Source organism: Neomonachus schauinslandi, chromosome 4 (genome assembly GCF_002201575.2).
Source record: "Neomonachus schauinslandi chromosome 4, ASM220157v2, whole genome shotgun sequence".
NCBI lineage: Eukaryota > Metazoa > Chordata > Mammalia > Carnivora > Phocidae > Neomonachus > Neomonachus schauinslandi.
Window position 1 is genome coordinate 183,200,838 of NC_058406.1, and position 21,586 is coordinate 183,222,423.

Below are 21,586 nucleotides of genomic sequence, written 5' to 3' on the forward strand. Positions count from 1 at the left end.
GGTAACAGGGAGAGGGAAAGGGATAGATGGTTGGTCACAAGGTTGGTACCGTAAGGGGCATGGCTTTTGTTTGGTCAGGAAAGTCCATTCTATGGGAAAATGGAAGCTTTAACACATCGTGCAAAATCCATACATAAACTGAGTCGCTGTCATGTTGCAACACAAACTCTTCCTTTAGAAGCACAGCAGCTGGGTTGCCAATCCCAGGGGTCTTGCCAACCGCTTTTCCAGCATATTTCTGTGCCCTTATGTGTAATACATCACTCCCATTTCCAAATTCCATCATTTCAGGACATCGTGCAGGCTCCCACACTATCAGTAACCCTCCTATCTGTCCACTTCCATCACAGGTGCAGAAGTACCTCCTACAGGTCCCTGCCTTTGCCCTTCTGCTCACAAGCACTCAGGAACATTTCTGGCATCGTGCTATTCTCCCCTTCCACTGATTTCAAGCCCATTGTGAAATGGGATGTGAATAAAACAAAGTGAAATAGAGATAAAATGAACCATGAACCCATCAGTCTCCACTGGCTCATCAAGCGTATGGCGGGGGGCGACACTGCACTGTGAATATACTCATAGAAGGTTCTGTTGACAGGCTCGGTTTGTTGTACGTGTGTGTTGAGTGATAAGCAGAGGAGATGTAGAGCAAAGAGCACTGGTGCTAGATTCATAGCCTGAGTTTGGGTGACATCATTTGTGAGCTGTGTGCTTTTGAATACACCACACAACTCCTCTGAACTTGTTTCTGTATCTGTAAAATGATGATTAAAAAAAAAAAGAAGAAAGAAAGAAAGTACCTCCTATGACATCTGCTTCCAGGAAAGATGAGTAGACATACTTTTCCTCATCCTTCCCACTACATACAACAAAACCTCTAGACAGTATATGTAAAACAAACAACAGACTTTTACAGACAAAGAAGAAAGCAAACAGTCTAAGGACCTCAAGGTCCAGATAAAGACGTGGTGGTGAGTTCTCTGCACTTCTTTTTGCCTCGTATATCCCAGAGAGAAACCAACCACCCAGAAATTCTAATGGCTGCACAACAAAAACAACAACAAAATCCCCAACAAAAATGTCTGTTTTCTCTAGACAAAGGACCAGACAATGGGCAGCGTCGCGGGATAGAAAACTTTTAGACAGTAGTAGCTGTACTCCAGCCAAACTACACACAAAAGATGTGACCTCACCCCCACACATACCAGCAAAGGCCAAGTGGGAGCCTCGATGTCACTGGCAAGCTTTAACAAGGCACCTTCCTCTTTTGGCAAGAGAAGGTCTTTGAGGAGGGAGCCAGATTTTCACTACTAATGAATGGTGATGAGAATCCCACCTTTTTAAAGTACAGACCACGTGGGGGGCCTGAGTTTCTACCCCCACCCAGCAGTAACGAGAGCACATGTATGCTCAAATGATTTCTGACAAAAGTTCAAGAGCAATTCAGTGGAGAAAAGGTAGCCTTCTCAATCAATGATCCTGAAGTGCTTGGATATCTATAGGCAAAAACCAAACCAAACCAAAACCAAACAAAAAGCTCAACTTAGATCTCACACCTTCTACAAAAATTAATTCAAACTGGATCATAAACTTGCATGCAAAAAGTAAAACTATTAAACCTTCGAGAAGAAAAATAAAAGAAAGCTCTGAAATCTAGGGATAAGTGAAGAGTTCTTAACACCAAAAGAATGATCCACATACAAAAAAATTGACAAACTGGACTTCACCAAGCTAAACACTTGTGTTCTGCAGTATGTGCCATTAAGAGGATTGTAAGACAGGCTACATGGTGAGAGAAAATGCGTGCCAGTCACATGCAGTTGACCCTCACTATTTATGGATTCTGTATATGTGGATTCTCCTACTTGCTAACGTGTATCTACACCCTCACACACGGTGCTCAGGCGCTCCGTGGTCACTCAGATGTGCTCCCAGACAGACAAGTTCGGACTCCCCCGTGCACCTGTTTCACCTGAGCTCAGGCAAGACCACACTACCTTCTGTTTCCAGTTCTCATGCTGTAAACACGTGTCCTCTGCAATCTATTTAGTACCCTTTTATTTTTTGTATTTTTGTGCTTTTTGTTGGTGACTCTGTTAACTAAAATGGCCCCTAGTGTAGAGCTGAAGCGCTGTCCCATGTCCCTAAATGCAGGACACCAGCAGAGACAAGAGTGTGTTAGATGAGCTGCACTCAGACCTGAGGCATAGTGCCACTGGCCATGAGTTCAATGTTAGTGGATCAAAGATAGATAGATAGATAGATGATAGATAGATAGATAGATGATAGAAGATAGGTACATAGATACATAGATAGATGGATGATAGATAAATGGATGGATAGATAGATGATAGATAAATGGATGGGTAGATAGATAATAAATAAATAGATAGATAGATAGATAGATAGATAGATAGATAGATGGCACTGCCTTATACAGAAACACACCTAAAACAAGGTTACGTATTGATCAGTTGATAAACACGTTGTGACCAAAGGCTCCCAGCCCCTCACTCTATGTGTCCTTGGGGAGCAATGGCTCATTACACAGAGGCAGTTTACTACCACTGGGAAATCCACAGGGGAAGCACCATCACAAATCAGTTTCACATATCTGCGTGAGGGAGACTGAGGCAGCGGAAGCTTCCCACCCTGTCTATAGACCACTGCTCCTTAGCAGTCACTAATTACCACTGTGCAGAAAGGTTGACTGTGTATTGCTAGATCGTTGGGGTTTTCAAAGAAAGATAGAAACTTGGATTTTTAATAAAACCTCTTTAAAATGTAAAATGCTGCTTCATAAATTAGTGACAGTGACGAGAGCAGTAACAGCAACAGCGAAACAATGAGAGGCGGCCACCACATTCACAATCAAGCTCCGTGTCTGCAGAATGGAACACATTTGCAGGCCACCTCCCCATGCGCCAATCATCGGCAAACGCTGATGGACACAAATACAAGAGGCCACTTCTGGTGTTTCTTTAATAAAAAGACCCGTGCATTGCAATAATTTCATCAGCAGAGGAAGAGATGTAAACCCCACCACTACCACCACCAGTTTTAATATTCTAATGGCTTCTTCTCTGAACACAAAATGGGTCACCCCTTGCCAGAGGCGATATATCACTCTTCTATCAGGCGGTGCTTGGAGCAGTTACAGTTATGCACAAGACTTACTCAGCACCACTCACCAGGGCCTGGGCCAGGAACTTCCATGTAGGCAATCCTGTGGCAGCCTCTATAAATCCTCTGAGAGAGAAAGCACCATCTCAGGGGCTACCCAGAGAAGACGCTGGGAATATCCAACTACTTATCCAGTAGCAAAGGGCACCCAGCACTCTAATCCGGAGATAAATGTATGTTTTTAATTTTTTGCTGCGACACCTCACAGGAATCACATTTTATTGCATACATTAAAACCTTTTACAACCAATTCCAAAGCACTGTCTGAGTTCTTATTCCTTAAAAGCACTTGATGTTGCTGAGTCTTACTTCAAGGAATCAGTCATCATTTTGAACTTCAGAAGCGTTACAGGCACGTGTTGAAAGAAATAAGTTTCCATTAGATTGGCCCAATTGGGCTCTGCCCTGATTAAACAGAATGCTTAAACCCCTTTAATAATTCCCTTCTATCTGACACGAATTGCTGCCAGGTCATAAATCCATAAACCACGTGTCCTACCTGACATACATGATATCGTTTGATCTCCGCAGGAAACCTTTGATACTCTTACTATGATTTCCATCTTAATGATGAGAAAACCCCCATCTAGAGATGAAGAGATTTGTCCACGTTCACACATTCAGTATGTAATGTTAGCACATCTCCTGGCATGACTTTATTATTTCCCACATGGATTTCCTTTAGCCATCTTAAATCTACCTTCTTCCAGCGGGGGTCATTCATGAAGACACGATGAAGAAAGGAACAGTTAGCTCAAGTCCTTGAAGGGTGAGCAAGGGGTGGGGGAGTGAGTTGCAGTCAGAAGGAATAAGGAAGCGGAGACCAGGAAGTAGAAACCTTCAGACAGTGTGCCAGCAAGTTTGTCTTGATCTGCACGTGACTCCTTTTGGGATATAAATACATACAGTCATTTTTTACCTTATGGGCTTCCATCTGTAAGAGTGGCATAAACTATGCCCTTTACATAATATGGGAGGCAGAATAATGCCCCTTCCAAAGACAGTTACATCCTCATCTCCACAACATGTAACAGAGAATTAAGGTGGCAGGTGGAATTAAGGCTGCTGACCACCTGGCCTTGAAATGAGATTATTCTGCATTACCTAGGTACATCCAGTGTAACCACAAGGATCCTTCCAAATGGAAGAAGGAGGTACAAGAGAGAGAGGGACAGGGTAGCACAGGGTGAGAAAGACCCTACCAGCCACTGCTGCCTTCACAGATGGCAGGTGCCATCAGCCCAAAAATGCAGGCGGCCTACATGCCCTGGAAAAGACAAGGAGACAAAGTCTTCTCTAGAACCCCCACGAAGGAATCCAGTCCTTGCAACAACCAGATTTTAGCCTAGTGAGATCCATTTCAGACTTCTGACCTCCAGAGTTTTTAGATTATAAATTTATGTTGTATTGAGCCATTTAGTTTGTGGCAATTTTTTATAGTAAACTAATGCATACAGGCTTTCAAATTTCCTCCTCATGACAAAGCTAATGGGCAGGAGTGACTACCCTTATGTTAACAATATACACACTGATTCAGAGATGTTAGGTAATTTTCCTGTAGTCACGTGGCTAGTTAATGGAAAGTTTAGGGATTAAAATGTAGGCCATTTGACTAAACCAAGCTCTTATTTAGGGAGGCAAACGCAGGTGCTTTAAACTTCATTAGGCTCCCCTCAACTTCCCCATCACTATTATCACCAGGAGTCCAATCACATTCTCCCTCTGATCACTAATGTATTTCCCTTTGTTTTCCCAAAACCATCTTTAGAATAGGAATGTTATCTTTTGCTTCTTTTGTATTCCTTAGAGCTCTCAGCACTGTATAAGGAGAGAAGAGCATCTAATAAACATGTGTCCTTGGTTGATTATAGAAATATCCACTACCACCAGCTGCTGGAGGAGGAAAACTACATCCTATTCATCTCTGTATTTCGAGCAACTTACATGGTGCTTACACACAGTTGGCATCCAATCAGTGTCAGAGGAATGAAAGAAAGAAGGAGAGAGAGAGAGAGAGAGACTAAATCCAGTAACACAGACTCCTTCAAAAACCATGGGGTTATACAATTCACTCCCAACATCTACAGGTCTGTGAGTGACTAAGAATCCACAGGCAATTTTTATGAAACTAACAAACTAGAAATGATATTCTATGATGGGAATACAGAGACCCATGACATTTTGTTACAATCATTTTCATATCAGGCATGATATGAAACAACCACTCTGACCCAGAGACAGGTGACATGACCTAAAGTACAAATCGCTGTGTTTGCAAAAGGGTCAAAACTAAGGCTCTGTAGTCAGAACGCCTAGGTCCCAAAGCCAGATAGGCAAACTTCAAATAGTAACTTCCCTTCTCTGAGCCTCTTTCCTCACAGGTGAGGATACATGTACCAGCCTCCCAGAACTGTCATGCGCTGCAAACAGGACATATATGTAAAGCCCTTAGTGTGATGTTCAACCTTTAGTATTTCACTAAAGAGAAAATAGTGTTGTTACTATTACCTAAGATGTGTGGGACAGACATCATGTCCGAGCTGTGGTCCCAACCCCTCCAACGTCATGGCTGGAGTGAAGCAGGGGGAAAGGTGATGACTTGGGCGAGACAAGGTTCAGAGATGCCTGTGGCCCATAGTACTTGAAAATACAAAATTGCGGACACAAGAGCTAATGTTCTGCTCTGACATGGCTGTGCCCACATGGCTAAGAAAAAACCCTCTATCTCTGAGTCTTCTGAGGTAATAGAGCATGTGGTTATGAGTGTGAACTCTGGAACTCCACCCTGACTGGCTGTGGGACCTAACTTGACAATGGAAGACCCACTGGTCCCAAGGTAAAACTCTCTGCCCTAACAGGGAAGACAGGATAGTCTTGCCAGTAAGAGAGAACTTGGTGTTCTAAAAAATTAACTAACAAAAGGAAAAGTACCCAGGAAATGACCAATATATTTTTACTGTACACTCACAGGCTGACTCATCTGTTCTGACAGTGTCCACCCACTGGACTACATAACATAAGAGGACTCCATAAGACGACTACACACCACTCTGTTAGATTTTATTAGCCTCAATAGCAACTAATGAGATACTTTCTCAAGAAAAACCCACTCTAACATTTCAGCAAAACTTGTCTGGATACTTCAATATGTTCAAAACATAATGATTATAATGATTCAGTCAGATGCCACTGATGTTTACTGGGATGACTTTTCTCGTTCCTTCATCCCCATCCCCTTGCTCATCTGGAGGGGCCTGTGTGATGCTCACACTCTGACCTGTCTGCTCAATAGCCATATCCCCCTCCTTCCTTACAAAGAAAAACCAGTTTTTGCCAGAGAAAGAAACATGTTTAGCTAAAAATGCTCACCCCTTCTGAACTCCCTTGCAGCTAGGAGAGATCGTGTGATCCTCTCTTGGCTAATGAGAGAAAACCATTCATTGCCAGATGGAGCAAAGAGGAACACTTTCAAAGGGCAAGTCTTGGGTTTCACGCCCTGTGGGCTGTCTGTCCTTTCTCTGACTTGGTCTCCTGACTTGATACAGAAAGAAAACACCAGTGGGCATTAAAACAGCCGTGTTTTGGCCATGAGGATAAAAGCCACGTGAAAACGATGGCAGAGCAGAAAGACAGAAGTCTGAGTCCTTCGTGTCTAGCACAATGTGGCGTGCACACCAACAGACACCACATTTATTTTTCATGAGAACTCTCTGAATCGTGTATTACATTCCCACTTACAGGTATGGAAATAAGATTTTCCAAAGTCCCCTCAGTCTTGGGTAGTTGCCTCATACAAATATACAGATCAGGACTCAGCCAGAGATCCCAGGTTGGTAGCCTGAAACTGGCCACAGTGGGAGTATTTACCCCATGGAAATCAACAAATGTCATTACGTACTTTTTTTGAGCCACTTTTTAAACATATCTCAGTACGCCAATGTACCCCTCCATGACCACCACTCCATCCTTTTAACCAAAGGAAATATGGAGCCCACACAGATTAAATAAGGGGGCAATTTGGAAGAGTTCTAAGAAAGTCACTTTTAGGTAGGACTCCAACTGTTGAGCCCTCAGGAAAAATCTATTTCATCGCCCTGAGATACCTCATTGAAAAAAGCTCTACTCATTACACTCCTGGGATAATTCTCCTGTGAGCAGGAAGAAAGAATGACCTTTGCAAGAGGCGTACCCTGTGAGTATAGATTTCAAAGTCTGAACAAAGTAGCTATACCTCTTCCCCCATTCTCCCCTCTTCTTCTTACTCAGGTTAAAAACAAAGCAAACCCATAGTAGCAATAACGGCAATGATAATGTTTTTTGTCCAACTGAAGACAATTTAAACTCTGCACTTCGGTGTTTTCATTTGCAAATGGGGATGATCAGTTACCTTCTGGAGTTGATAAGAGACTGAAATCGGAATCGCAACACTAGGCTTTAATAAATGGTGGGTATTATTTTTACATATCAGCCTGATTTGCTGGTGAACCACCCTCCCTATTTGCCAGAGCAGGTGGCTCAAGGAGCTCAAATCAGCAACACAAGTAGCCTCGTTGGAGATGCCATGTATAAAAAATGAGGTTGCCAGGCTGCTGAAACACTGCAAAGTGCCTCTCCATCCCTGCATCTCCCTCTGCTTTTGTGATTCGCACTCCCTGGTGAACCTGTTGTTCCTAGCTAATGAGTCAACCCAGACGAGGTTTCTCATTTGCATGAGTGGCCATGTGTCAATGTGGCTCTCCAGAAGTTGCTTGTGTCAGTCTCCAGGTCAACCAGAAAAGAACCATTTGCAGGTAAAACGAAGACTCCTTCTTGACAGCCCGTACGGAATGGGATTCCATCATGAGCTACCTGGGACATAGTGCATCCTCAACAGGGGCCAGTTCTCTTCCCTTTCAATAGGAAGTAGCACTGGATTTTCTTCGCAGTTGTGTTGTTTGATTAAATGAGGTTAGGTAGAAGCAGGCTTTTAAGCGTCTTGCACAGCTTGAAATGACATGGGTAATTTAAAACCTCAGACCAGAAAATCTGCTGTGCATAATCACACTGTGACAGGGGGCTCTGTAGAGAGAATTTTTTCTAATTGGCAAGACCAGATCCGAAAGCCAGTTCCAAGCACCTGGAGGGAGAGGCCAGGTCTTTCATATAGAGGGATCAAAAGCGTGATATGAACACGCACTGGGGAATCCAAGGCCCCGGCTTTCGCCTCTGACAGCCTGGGTATCAAATACCGGATTCTCCACTTCCTAGTGGTGTGTGGCCTTCAGCAATCCATTTTACCTCTCCAAGCAATGGTTTTCTCATCTTAAAAATCAGTGGTTGTGAGGAACAAATGGGACTCTACAGGTAGAGTGCCTGGCACGGTGCATGAGACACTGTAAGCACCAATTCCTTCTAAAATGTAGTTGGAACTGTTTTCATCATTAGAACCAGACGTTGCTAATGGGAAGTAGAACTAGAAAGCAGGGGGAAAGATCCCCATGAACACCCAGCTAGTTTGCAGAGTCCACAAAAGAACACAAGACTGCCAATTTTGGCCCATCACCTAATCCATGATACCAATACACTTGGACATAATTTAGTTCTAGGATATTGATATTAAGTGATAAGAAAAGATACTCTACAAGTAGGTAGATAAAATTATCTTATTGTTGCTTTTGGAGACCCCATAAATATTTACAATAACAACCACAACATCAGAGCAGGAGTGAAGGAAGCTGCCCGTCCTTGCAAGCCAACCCTGATTCAGGCACCACACCAGGTGTGGTACATGTGATGTGAGATTCGACCTGGACAATATTCAGGAAGGATGGTCATTATCTCCTCCACTCTCCCTATGTGGAAGCTGGAGCTCCAAAGAAGCAGACCTCACTCACAGACTTATAGAGCATAAAAACAAGTGGTATGCAAGCTCATGGCTAGGAAACCCCAAAGACACAAAAGTGTTCTTCAAATTGGGGTCCACTTATACATACTGGCCACCAACAAATGTGGCTGGGGTACAGCAATGGGTAGCACAAAGAGTTCAAGCATTAAGAAGTCATACCAGGGGACGTATGGGTGACTCAGTCAGTTAAGCTTCTGACTTCAGCTCAGGTTGTGATCTCAGGGTCCTGGGATCAAGCCCCGAGTGGGGCTCCCTGCTCAGCAGGGAGTCTGCTCGTCCCTCTCCCTGTCCCTCTCCCCTGCTCATGCTCTCTCTCTTTCTCTCTCTCAAATAAATAAAATCTTTTAAAAAATGAAAAATTTAAATTAAAAAGAAGTCATACCAGTGACAGTGATGGAAAAAGCCATTGCAAGCTTTTGACTTCATATTCTCACTACTTAGTTATTGTCAACTGAACTGACCAATGTGGGGACAAGGCACCACAACAGAGGTTGAGGACCTAGAAAAATGACAAAATGGTCCCCACCCTCAAGGAGCTTACAGCCTACTAGAGAATAAACTAACTTCACAGCTAGTAATTATAATCCTAAGGAGGCTCTTGGAGTTTCCAAGAGGATGAGATAAAGGGCAAGGTTAGCTCAGAGGAGGAAGATCCTGCCTCGAGGCAGGGATGAATTAAAACCGGTCCCTAAAAGATAGTAGTGTGCAGGAGGGATCTCTCACGTCAAGGAACAGGAATGTGAGCCGGGAGGTCAAGGCCAGGAATGACAGAGGAGTGGCCGGAGCAGAAGGCGGTATCTTTGACGCCGCCCCTTCGCAGCAGGGCCTTGTTATGATGCTAGTCCCGGGGAACAAGGCTGGGACGGTGTCCCATGGTCCAGACTCCCCCAAGAATCACAGTGCACTTCTTTAGTATTAGACTGCAGGCTTTGACCCAGAGCATGATGGAGATGCTGGTAGACAGAGATGCTCTGTAATGGAATTTTGTATGCGCTACATATTGCCATGCCTGAGTTCACCTGACTTATCCAGAATCTGACCCATTTTACAAACGTAAGTTAGTACCGATGAAGCTCACATGTCATCTGTGACATGTGAGCACCGCCGGCTCCAGGGACAGCAGCAGCATCATGCCTGGACAAGCCCGGGTCAGCGCTAAGGAGACCTGGCACCATCTAAATGTTCAGTAAATTGCCCAGAAGGAAGAAAGGGGAAAATCCCCAATGGTATGGGTAAGACTAGGCCATAATGGCGTTTGAGGCAGAGGGAACGCTTTGAAAAATGCAGAGGGGTGGTGCCCGGAGATATGTGTAGGGACAGTGGGGAGCTGAGTTTGGCTGGAGTACAGGATGGGGAATGAGGAACTACAAATAGATATTTCTCTCCCAAATATTTACCCTAGTATCTGCTACTGTGTAAACAGATGGCCCACACTACCCTCACCCTCCACAGAGGATTAAGTGTAGTGGGTAAAGGCACCAACTGTGAAATCGAACAGAACTTTGTTAAGAGTCAGATTCATCCCCTCCCAGCTGTGTGACCATAGGAAAGTTACTCAACCTCTCTGAGCTACCATCTTCTCCTTTGTAACATGCAGATAAACAATTAGACCCAATGCACAGGGTTGAGTGAGGGTGACATAAAAACAGTTCAGCAGAGTCAGATTCATCCCCTCCCAGCTGTGTGACCATAGGAAAGTTACTCAACCTCTCTGAGCTACCATTTTCTCCTTTGTAACATGCAGATAAACAATTAGACCCAATGCACAGGGTTGAGTGAGGGTGACATAAAAACAGTTCAGCACAGCACAAAGTAAGTCTCCAATAATCATTAACTGATTAAATATGTATTACCATTATTATTCTAATAAAGAAAGTCTTCATGGAGGCATTGTACTCCCCTGGGGAGGTATGGTCTTCGGAGTGAAACCTGGGTTTGAATCCTGCCTCTGCCACCTTCCAGTTGTGCGGCACGAGGAAAATCATTCCAGCTCTCTGAGCCTCAGTTTCTTTACTTGTCAAAGAGGGACAACAAGGCCCATCTGGTGGGTCTGCTGTAAGGAGTCCGTGCGGCAGAATTTGCAAGGTGCCCATACATACCTGTACTCAGGAAACGCAAGAGGCTCTGAGCTTCCCTGTGAATGATGCCACCATCTGTCTACCTCACCTCCTCTCTCGGGCCATCTAGCGTGAGCCATGTTTCCCGTCCAGGCAATGAGGGCAGGTGAAGCAGGCCACTGGGGCCCACACCAGAGCCCCTAGATAGGGGGCTGACAGACAGACAGACACACCTGCCAACTGTCCTCTGGGAGGAAGAATCCCTGACGGATTTCCAGCCCCTTCCATCAGAATGTGTCTCTTCTGAGAAGGAACTGTCACGGCCCCAGTCAGTCTTCCTCCCTGAGCCCCGCCTCTTGATTACCATTGGGTATGGAAACTGCGAGAACTTGAAGGCGGCCTGGAGATTTTGAGGGATTTCCTCGTCTGCGTAAAAATTCCCCACTTCCTCATCAATCAAATCTTTATTTCTGCAAAACTGTTGCGACGGGACAACAAAGAAGCCCCTCAGCTCCACGTAACGAAGAGATGGGCTCCGTAATTACAGCGGACGGCGCTGACGCTGAGGGAGGCGTGTTATTGCTGCATACCGCTGGCGGGTGGATGCACGGAGTGGGGGGCCCCCCGGGCGCGGCCAGACATGGGGGAGCAGCAGGCCCGCCCCCCAGCGTGGCTGCGAGGCTCTAGGGAGGCGGCGGAACGGGACCCGGCACCGCCGGCTCCAGGGACAGCCGCAGCATCATGCCTGGAAAAGCCTGGGTCAGCGCTAAGGAGACCTGGGTCAGGAAGAGGGATGGAGACCTGGCACCATCTAAATGTTCAGTAAATTGCCCAGAAGGAAGAAAGGGGAAAATCCCCAATGCCGAGGGAAGAATTAGGGACTGCCGCACAAAGCTATGGGGGACGGAAACCAGGAAAGCTAACGTGATTCTGGGATGCGGCCTGCCCTTGGATGGGCTCTCTCCCCCTGACCGGTCCGTCTCTTCAGGCTCGCTCTCCGCCTGTCTGTCTCTCTTCCTCTGTGTCTCTCCTTCTTGTGCTCTCTCTCTCTGAAGCGCACACTCACACACTCTTCTCTGTCTATAAAGCGAGGGCGTCCACTCTTACTTGCGCATCCAGGCACCAGCTGCTCATTTTTACTATCAGTGGCCTCTTGTTATGCTTCTCCCTTCCCTGTAATCAAGGTGCTAGGAGTTCAAAGCTCCAGCTGCTGGTTTATGTGGTTCAAGGCAATGGCCCTCCGGTGGACAGCAATCCAGCCCTCATCCTGCAAGAGCAGAACGTGAGAAGCCGCAGGCCCCTCAACCTTCAGGCCTAATAGCAGGTGCACAGAGAATACTCACTGCCCTACCACAATCTCCTCAACACTTCCTGCTCCAGGGCACTGCCCTTTCCAAATAAAATTAGTACAATCACTAGCTCCCAAGCACTGAATCTTGCCACATGCCTCTGCTCAATCCAGGAGGACACCTTTTCTGTAGGCTTCAGTGAACCACCTAAGTAAGACCATCTTCATTTTATTAATGGAAGAAACAGAGTCACAGAGGTTAAGTGGCTTTCCCAAGGCTCTGCTGCTAATAATTAGCGGAGCGGGCATTTAGAGCAGTAGTGTCCATCCTCAAAGCCCAGCACTGTCCTTGCCTCCCCACCCCACGTTCTCTTAGCAGGACTTATATTCTGGGAGTTTCAGGCAATCAATCATCTCCATGGTGAGCTGTCAGCCTCTCTCAATAAATCTGTCATTTTCATCCCTGTGTCCTTAGCATGCCAAGCATAGTCAGTGCTAGAAATGTTTTCTGACTTAACACAGAGACCCAAAACCATAAAGTGCTGAGTAATGAAAGACTTCTATCATAAATGCATTATTTGAAGAAAGAAAAATATACTGCCTCCTTTGGCGTGCATTTCGTCATCTGACTCAGGCATACAAGGTATTAACTGAGGGTCTTTGGGGCATTTTAATCAATAATGTGAAAACGCCAAATAATTTATGTTATTATTTAACTTGTGAAGAAATAAAATGGCTCTACTATCTTTAGGATGGCAAAGAATAGTGTCATTTCTTTTTAAAAGCAGATCTAAAAGTAGGCATCATTCCAGAATACATATGAGAAAAGAGGTTCAGAGACACTGACTGACTTCCCCCAAGGTCACACAGCAAAGATACAGGGGAGCTGGGATTTTAAACCAAGGCTTATCAGACTCTTTGAACTCCAGAAAGCTCTTCCAAGGACAACACAGTCCATCCTGAGTAACCTCACATTGATGACAAATCAGTGGATATCTGAAAAAAGTCTTTACTCTCGAGTGACCCATCATTTTCTGGTTCGTTGGGTTTCTGCCTCTCTCACAGCAGGCTGGATTGAAGCTGAGATAAAAGAAAACTAGCGGAATTTGGGCAGGGCCCCACAGAACTCCCAAGATGGTCAGCATCCCTGGTATGTTGCTATGGGATTCCTCTGGGAGAGGAAAGTCAGAAGTCCTAGAAGCATGGCTGCCCCCAACTCACCTGTGGCCTCTGGCAAGTCACCCAATGTCCCCAGGCCTCTCCGTCTGGATGTTCAAAATAAGGAGATTGAACTACAATGTTCTGAAGCCCAGACTTAATTCCTGTTCCAAGCTGACCAACGAGCCTTTTGCAGTGTCTGGAACCAACCTTCAGATTCCCAGGGAGCCTGAGAGCCATGTCTCCATGCTTATTTGCAAGAAAAAGTAAAAAAGGACAGGTGCAAATAAGAGACTGTCCACTGGTCTTCTGATTAATAATGCTCTCGGTGGGGAGGTGGCCAAGCTTGGATTTGCACTTGGACTGCCTGGCTCGTAGTCCAAGGCTCAGGCACCACATCCCTTGGAACCCAGGTGACCCCCCTCCACTAGCCCAAGATTGATCCCTCTGGTCTGCAAGGAAAGGGTATTTCTGTGAGCCAATGCCTAAGGCCCACAGTTCTCCCTGCTTCCAGCTTTCCAATGATGCTGCCACTCTCAGGGGCTCATATGGGCCCTGCTCTCTGGTCAGGACAAAAAGGACTGCATTTGCTACCAACCATTCCTTTAACCTGGCTCCTCGCAAGACACCGGGGATACAAGAACTTCATTTTCAAGGGAAGGAGGAGCTCAGAAAGAAACACACTTAGGACAAAGAGAGGGATTTCCCTCTCGTCCCCGGTAAAGAAATGAGCAAAAGTGTAGTGGGCAGAAGAGGCTGGTGATTAGATGACTTGATTCAGGAGCTGCAGCCACACCCATGAGGCGCCGCAGGGGGTCAGCGAAGAGGGGGCAAGGGGCGGCCTCCACTGCTGCTCTAAGGTACTGTGGTTTTGCACACGCCTCCTGCACTTGCACACACACTGCACCTTCGCACACACGCCCCCACCCCTCCCTGGAACGCCCACCTCAAACATCCAGGGAACTGCCCTCACACGTCAGGACTCCGCTCAAAACCTCCCTCCCTGGCACCTGCAGAAAGGGCCCCACCTGTCCCCATCCTCTGCTCTCTTAAGTGTCTTTGCACCCAGGACTCTGCCTCCCCACTGCCTGCCCCCATTAGAATCCCATCTTCCTGCCCGTTCCCGCTTCCCCCAACCATCCCTGCCCCTCGCCAGGGATTAGGAAAGGATTAACACACACATTTTATCTGTTCAACCCACGCCCCTGGCTGTGAGGTATTGATTTCTCCAGACTGCTTCCTCCACCTGTTTATGTGAGGGATGAGTGAATGACTTAATCCTGAGTCACTCTGGGGGCCAGAAGCTGACACTGATTTCCGAATCCTGACCTCCACCTCACTCTGATGATACTTCTGCATTTTCACATCACCCAGAGTTTGGTCGACAGCAAATGGCTGTAGATCTCCTTAGGAAATATTCATTCACTCAACTTTAAGTAAACAATCAGAAAAAAAATCGGGGTTCAATGTACACAGTAGAATCTTCCTTTTGTTTAAGATGCTGACCGTGTGTACATGTATCTGTATCCATGCAGAGAGGTCTGTAAGTTTTCTAAAAGTTCAGTAATGGTTTTGAAAAATAGGCTTTGGGTTTCTCTGCATTTTCTAATTTACATAAATGAATATGCATTTTTGTGCAACAGGATGCATGTAATGTGGACCTTGGGAGGTTCCCCACAAAGCACTAGACAGGACTTAGAGTCCAGGGTGGTCTTCTGAGCCGCAGTTTACAAACTGGTCCTCATGGTGAAAACGCCCTGTCCCAGAGCCATGGCGAGGAGTCCACGAAGCCAGATGGGCCCCCATGCCATCCGCCCAGCGCAGAGCCCCAGTGCCAGGTGACAGACAACCCCGGGGCCACCGGAGCTCAGTGGAAGCCAGGTCACGCTGCAGCCACACTTAGTATTTTAAACGATTTCTCACCCACTGTCCCCTTTCCACCTCCTACTGTTTGTGCAATGTGTTGTGTGCATTTTTAAAACCCCAAACCATCATAAGAATGTTAGTGGCTATGTGGCAGTAATTCAAATTTGATAAGACAATTGCATCGTGTTTACAAAACTAAACATATATTTTACGCGTAAACAATGTGGACCGCTGGCCCGCCACCTGTATTTACTGCTGTGCTGCCCTGAAGGCAGGCGGCCAGGGACGGGTTAGAGTCAGGGACGGTGACACCTAACATCTCCACCATGCGGCCGGGCTATCAGGAAACAGGGGAAGGGGCGGCAGGGCCTAGGCAAGTGCAGTGAGCTTTGACCAAACGGGGCCCGGGCTGCATTTAAGCAGTGATGAGAGCATTCCAGTGGCTGAGCGCTGCAACATCGCGGCTAACGCTACAAACATCTGGGGGTGCCTGGCTGGCTCAGTCGTTGGGCGTCTGCCTTTGGCTCAGGTCATGATCCGGGGTCCTGGGATCGAGCCCCGCATCAGGCTCCCTGCTCCGCGGGAAATCTGTTTCTTACTCTCCCACTCCCCCTGCTTCTGTTCCCCTCCCTGTCAAATAAATAAATAAAATCTTAAAAAAAAAAAAGCTACAAACATCTGAAGGCCATCCCTCCCTGCTCCGTGTTACAGGAGAGCCTCCCCCACTCACCCCTCCCACCCACGCCCCTCAGGTAGACGGGCCCTTGGCTTCCAGTGCAGCAGCATGTGAGGTGGGCGGGCGCAGGGGAGGGGTGGGAGGAGGCTGCGCCTTGTCCCCGCCACCGTCCAGCCCGGCCCGCCATGGGCACGGCTCCTCAATTTGATCTCCTCACAGCTGACCTGTGATCTCTGGGAGCCGGGCCCTACTCATGATTCGGGGATGGGAAGGAAGCCCTAAGAACTCCTTTCCTCCCACTTGCAGCCCTTCTGTGGGACCTTGATCAGCTGGCCACGGAGAGCAGCCCACGGGGCTCTGGGACAGCAAGAGCAGTCCGGGGCTCACATGCAGAGCATCTCTGCTCCCGGGGCAGGCAGCACCACCCAATCCGCCTCCACCAGAGAGCCTCTTCTGAAATAATCATACAGCGACAACAAAGGAAAGACTACAGAGCAGTGACCAGCACTGAGCCCTTGCCGAGCCTCCAGCTCTGGGCTGAGCCTCTTGGTGACTCCCTACATCCTACAAGAGCCTGGTCCACGTAGCTACTACGGTCTCCGTGGATCCCCGTCACTGGGTCCACACTGCGATCCATACCGTCGCCTGCAAATAGGAGACGGACACAGCTCCAGGGTGGGGGACGTGTTGCAGTCACACTGCTGGGGAGCAAACCCAAGGAGGCCTGACTCCAGGATTCCCGCCCCGCTCACTGTTCGCATCTGTAACTGAGCACCGGACCATGACACTGCTCTGCTTTCAGAGACCCTCCTGATGGGGTGGCACCCACGTCCCTTTGCCAGGTACTCTGGGTTCCTTGTGAGCTGGCCCTTCTGCGCACATCCCCTCCTCACCTTCTGCATGCACAGCTGCCGCATCCTGGAATGTTCCAGCCCCAGGCCCATGAGGCTGGCTCTGCCCAGACGTCACTGTACCATTTCACATCCACTCGCCCTGGTAGGGCTGGTTCAAGGCTCATTTCCTGATGACCATAAATGACCCTGCGTCAGCCCTATCCCCCGGGACTCCACAATCCCACAACACTGAGCGCTCCCCTAGGACAGGGTCTCACTGTCTAAATTCTCCCTCTGTCTCCAGCACCTGGGAGAGACCCTGACACAAAGTACTCAGAAGGTGCTGGGTACCGCGTGTCTGCCTGAAGAAAGTGCGAGCAGAGCCTCACACAGACACTGGCACTCTGCGTCCGTGGCAGGGTCAGCCTCAGTCGCCAAAAGGTGGAAGTGACCCAAGCGTCCGTCCACCAATGGATAGATGGATACGCACGGTGTGGTCCATCCCTACAATGGGACGTTATTCAGCCTTAGAAAGGAAGGCAATTCTGACATCTGTTCCAACCCCGATGAGTGCTGAAGACATGCTGATTGAAATGAGCCAGCCACGAAAGAGCCAGCCCTGGATGATGCCGTTTGCATGCAGGCCCTGAGCCGCCAAGTGCAGGGACACGGAAAGGTGGAGGGTGGGGCCAGAGGCTGGGAGAGGGGCGGGGAGCTAGTGTTGAAGGAGTCTGCAGCTTCAGGTGGGGAAGAGAAAGAGTTCTGGAGAAGGATGGCGGGGATGGGTGCCCAGGGAAGTGAATGCTCTTAAAGCCACAGAACTGCACACTTAAAAATGGTGAAAAGGGTACATTTTCATTGTGTATTTTACCACAGTTTGTTTAAAACGGGAGAAAATGCAAGCCTCCTGTGACAGCGCTCCCCTGCCCTCACACACGGCTGGGTGCGTGTCTCCTGCTCTCGCAACCCCTCCGGTCCCAAAAGCAAAAACATGAAGTCTCAGCCCCGCCTCTGAGGCCCCTCTCTGCAGGGAACGTATGAAGCTGTCCGAGAAAGGGCAGGCATGGGATGCTCATGATACACCCTCTGTCTGGGAACCTCTCACAGGTTCCTGCTCTCAGCCGCTTGGTGTTCTCAAACCAGCAGGTCCGACACGCCCTCTGCCTGTCTTCGACTCTGCCGTGAATTACCATTAAGAACACCCACTGCGTGCCACGCACTGTGCTGAGAGCTCCGTATTTCTTCACCTCTGACCCCTGCAACACCACAAGATAGGTTATGATACGGAGAAAACAGGTTGACTGCGCTCAGAGACACGACAGGGCAACCCCTGTTCTGGCAAGGCAGGGCCACGATCACGCCCCGAGCACCCGGGAGCGGGCTGATCTGGGCACCAGTGACGGATGGGGAGCCGGGAGCCAGAGGAGTATAGTGACTCTTCGGGTACCGCCAAGCCATTTAGGACCTGCCCTAGAACCGCCTCAGCTCACCATCAGCAGGAGTATCTATCCATCCCTGCTCTGACCTCTAAATTCACGTGGCCAGCTACCAAGAAGCAAAAGGCACAGCCTCCTTTCAGATCAGAGAAGGGGGGTGGTGCTTTAACCTGCGCTTGTAACAAAGAGCCCTTCAGGTGACTTTAAAGGGTCCTGGGTACTCCAACTGTTCTTAGAACACAGCCCTGTAGACCCCTGGGAGAGAGGAGGGCGTCGGAGAGGGTGGTTGAGCAGGAGACTGTGACTCAGAGAGACTTCATTTTTAGCACAATGAGGTGGATAAACAAAGCATCACTTGGGGGGAAGAACACAAGAAAGGGAACAGAACCAGGATCCCTCAAAGCCCAGAGTCACCAATTCTTCACAACAGGGTTCAGGTATGTCTGCTTGCCCATCTGTTTAATCAAGCATGCACGGGTATCCACAAACATGTCTGCACAAGCCACACATGTGCACAGACACATGTGCCCACAGACATGCGTGCCCACAGACACGCGTGCCCAGACATGCCTGCACACAGCCACGTGTGCATGCACAGCCACACACTTCCACAAACGTGTGCACGGAATTCAGAACTGACCACAATGAAGTCTATGCGCTTAAAGACCAGGAACATTTTCTTCCTTAAGTTTTGGCTGCAATGGACGTGCACTGGCTCCTGAAGTCTGCATGCAGTTCCTTCCTTGAAGAGTTGGTCCCACGACCAGTAGTTTTAAGAAGCTGAGAGGGCATGTCCTGAGAAGGTTCTGGGAGAAACCTTGGAGGGAAGGCTGGGAAGGAGAGGAGGCTTTTCTGCCCACGGCAGGGCCTTCTGACCCCAGAGCCAGCCACAAAGGGAACTGACGCTCACGACACCCTGGGTTTTCGGTCTTGGGAGGTGCAGGCAAGAAGGAACACGAGGCATGAATGTGCTGGTTCCTTCTCAGCCGCCGCCATCCTCATGACAGCCTCCACGAGCAGCCACATGAAGGCGAGGACACCCTGACCTCAGCTTCCCAAACACACAGCTCTATCTCCAGGGCCACAGGGGGGCCTTAAAGGACCTCGGGGCTCCAGAGCTAACTCCATCCCACCTCTGCTTTCTGTATGCGGCCCCCAGGGCTCACCTGAAGCTGCAGGACCCGTGCTCACCTCCCACGCTGAGCCTCGGCACGCACGGGGAAATGAGTGTGGCAGGGCCAGCCTCCACTACGAGACCCGCTCTGGCACCCTTACCCTGCTTTCTCACCAGCCAATGTCCAAAGGGTAAGACTGCCAGAATGTTCTGCTCTTCCTTGCCCTTGACCAAGTCCTGATCACTCTGCTACCTCCCACCCCAGACCACCATGTCCCCTTGGAACTCTCATTTCGCGATCAGCAAAAGCCCTCGAATGTTCCCTGTGTCTCCTTGTCGTTGAGTGAAAGCCTGCACCCCCCCGAGGACCGGCTCCCTCCAGCCCTCTGCAGCGGGCACCAGTTTCTTAAAATCTCAGCTGCACACGGCTGGGCTCAGAGGTGGTGTTTGGGAGTTTCTGGCTCCTGTAGCCACTTTCAGACCACTGGGGCCCCAGCCCCTTGTCCAAGCGTTACCCGTGAGCCCATGCCGCTTAAGGCATCCCTCCCCAGCCCGCCTTTCCCTGCTGTCTACAGACCTCCTCCTGGGACCCGGGGCAGCCGGCTCACCCACCGTGTGCCTCTCTGGTCCATGGCTACTCTCCTGGTTTGGGGCAGGACATCAGATTCCCCAGGCCCCTGAGTTCCTCACCCCTAGAGACCCCATCTCTCCTCCATCCTATCTCTGCAATTCTGTCACACTCTGGTCCTTTTAATAACACAAACTCCTCAGGACCCAAAGCACCTCCATTTGCATTCCTTCCCAGACCACAACCCCCGCCTCCTTCGCTTGTTCATTAGGCGGCTACACGGACATGATCGTATTCTCGAATCCCTACTCGGAGGCCTCACATGGAAGCCAGGCCCCTGCTCTGCTTGAAGGGAGTGAAGGAAAGGGGTTGGGTGCAGAAGGAGGGGGTGGGTTTTCATTTGGGAGAGTGGCAGGGGGGTCCTTCTGGCTGTTAGAAGGGAGCCTGGCTGGCTCAATCAGAAGAGCATGCAACTCTCGATCTTGGGGTCATGAGTTCAAGCCCCACACTGGGTACAGAGAATACTAAAAATAAATAAATACAGCTAAACAAAAACAGAATGCCAAGTGTACCATGTATCTCCCCGTTATTCCTTCTCTGTACGAAGCACATAGTTGCTAGGTACTCAGGGCCTGTCTGGCGGTATCGGTGCTGGGATCCACCAGTGAGGAGAACAGATAAAACCCCTGTCCTGGGGCAGCTTCCCCGTCTGGGGTGGGGGGGAGGACAAAAAGAATACAGATGTCACAGATGAGCTAGTTCCGTGGTTTGTTGGTGGGTGAGAGGCAGGAAGCTGCAGGTGTGAAGGGTAACCAGAGAAGGTCATCTAAACAAAGACTTAATGGGAGGTGAGAGACTACGTACCGGGACGAATGTTCCAGATAGAGGGGGGTGTCCCACGGGCCACAGAGGTCCATGTAGGAGGAACAGGACAACGGCTGGAGTGGCCAGAGGGTCAGGAAGGGCCTCATGGGACATCACCAGGACTTGGGCTTCTGTTCTGAGGGAAGCGGGGAGTCAAGTCCTTGGGAAGTTTGGTGCAGAGAAGTGCCACTCCCTGGCTCAGCTTCTAAAAGGACCCTCTGGCTGCTGGGCTGACAACACAGGGAGAGTGGGGACAGGGAGGACCCAGAGAGAGCAGCGGCAGGCTCCAGGAGAGGTGACATGTAAGCAGTGAGGACCCTGGGGAGAGCAGCTGGGTCTGGGGATCTGGTGCATGTAAGTCCCCCCCAAAGAGGTATGTTCAAATCCTAACCCCCAGGCCCTGAGAATGTGGCCTTATTTGGAAATAGGATCTTTAAAGAGGTATTCAAGTTGAAATGAAGTCATTAGGCTGGGCCCTAATCCAGTGATTGTTGTCCTTACTAAAAGGGGAAATTTGTTTTTGTTTTTTTTTTTTTTAGACAGTTTTTTTTTTTTTAAAGATTTTATTTATTTATTTGAGAGAGAGAGAATGAGAGACAGAGAGCATGAGAGGGAGGAGGGTCAGAGGGAGAAGCAGACTCCCCGCCGAGCAGGGAGCC

At 48.7% G+C, this 21,586-nt stretch overlaps 1 protein-coding gene across 1 annotated transcript in view; it reads right to left on the bottom strand.

The window, feature by feature from the left end:
* FAM135B (family with sequence similarity 135 member B) overlaps nucleotides 1-21,586 on the bottom strand; it is a 179,576-nt gene that overhangs the window by 141,936 nt on the left and 16,054 nt on the right. The window lies entirely within an intron of this gene.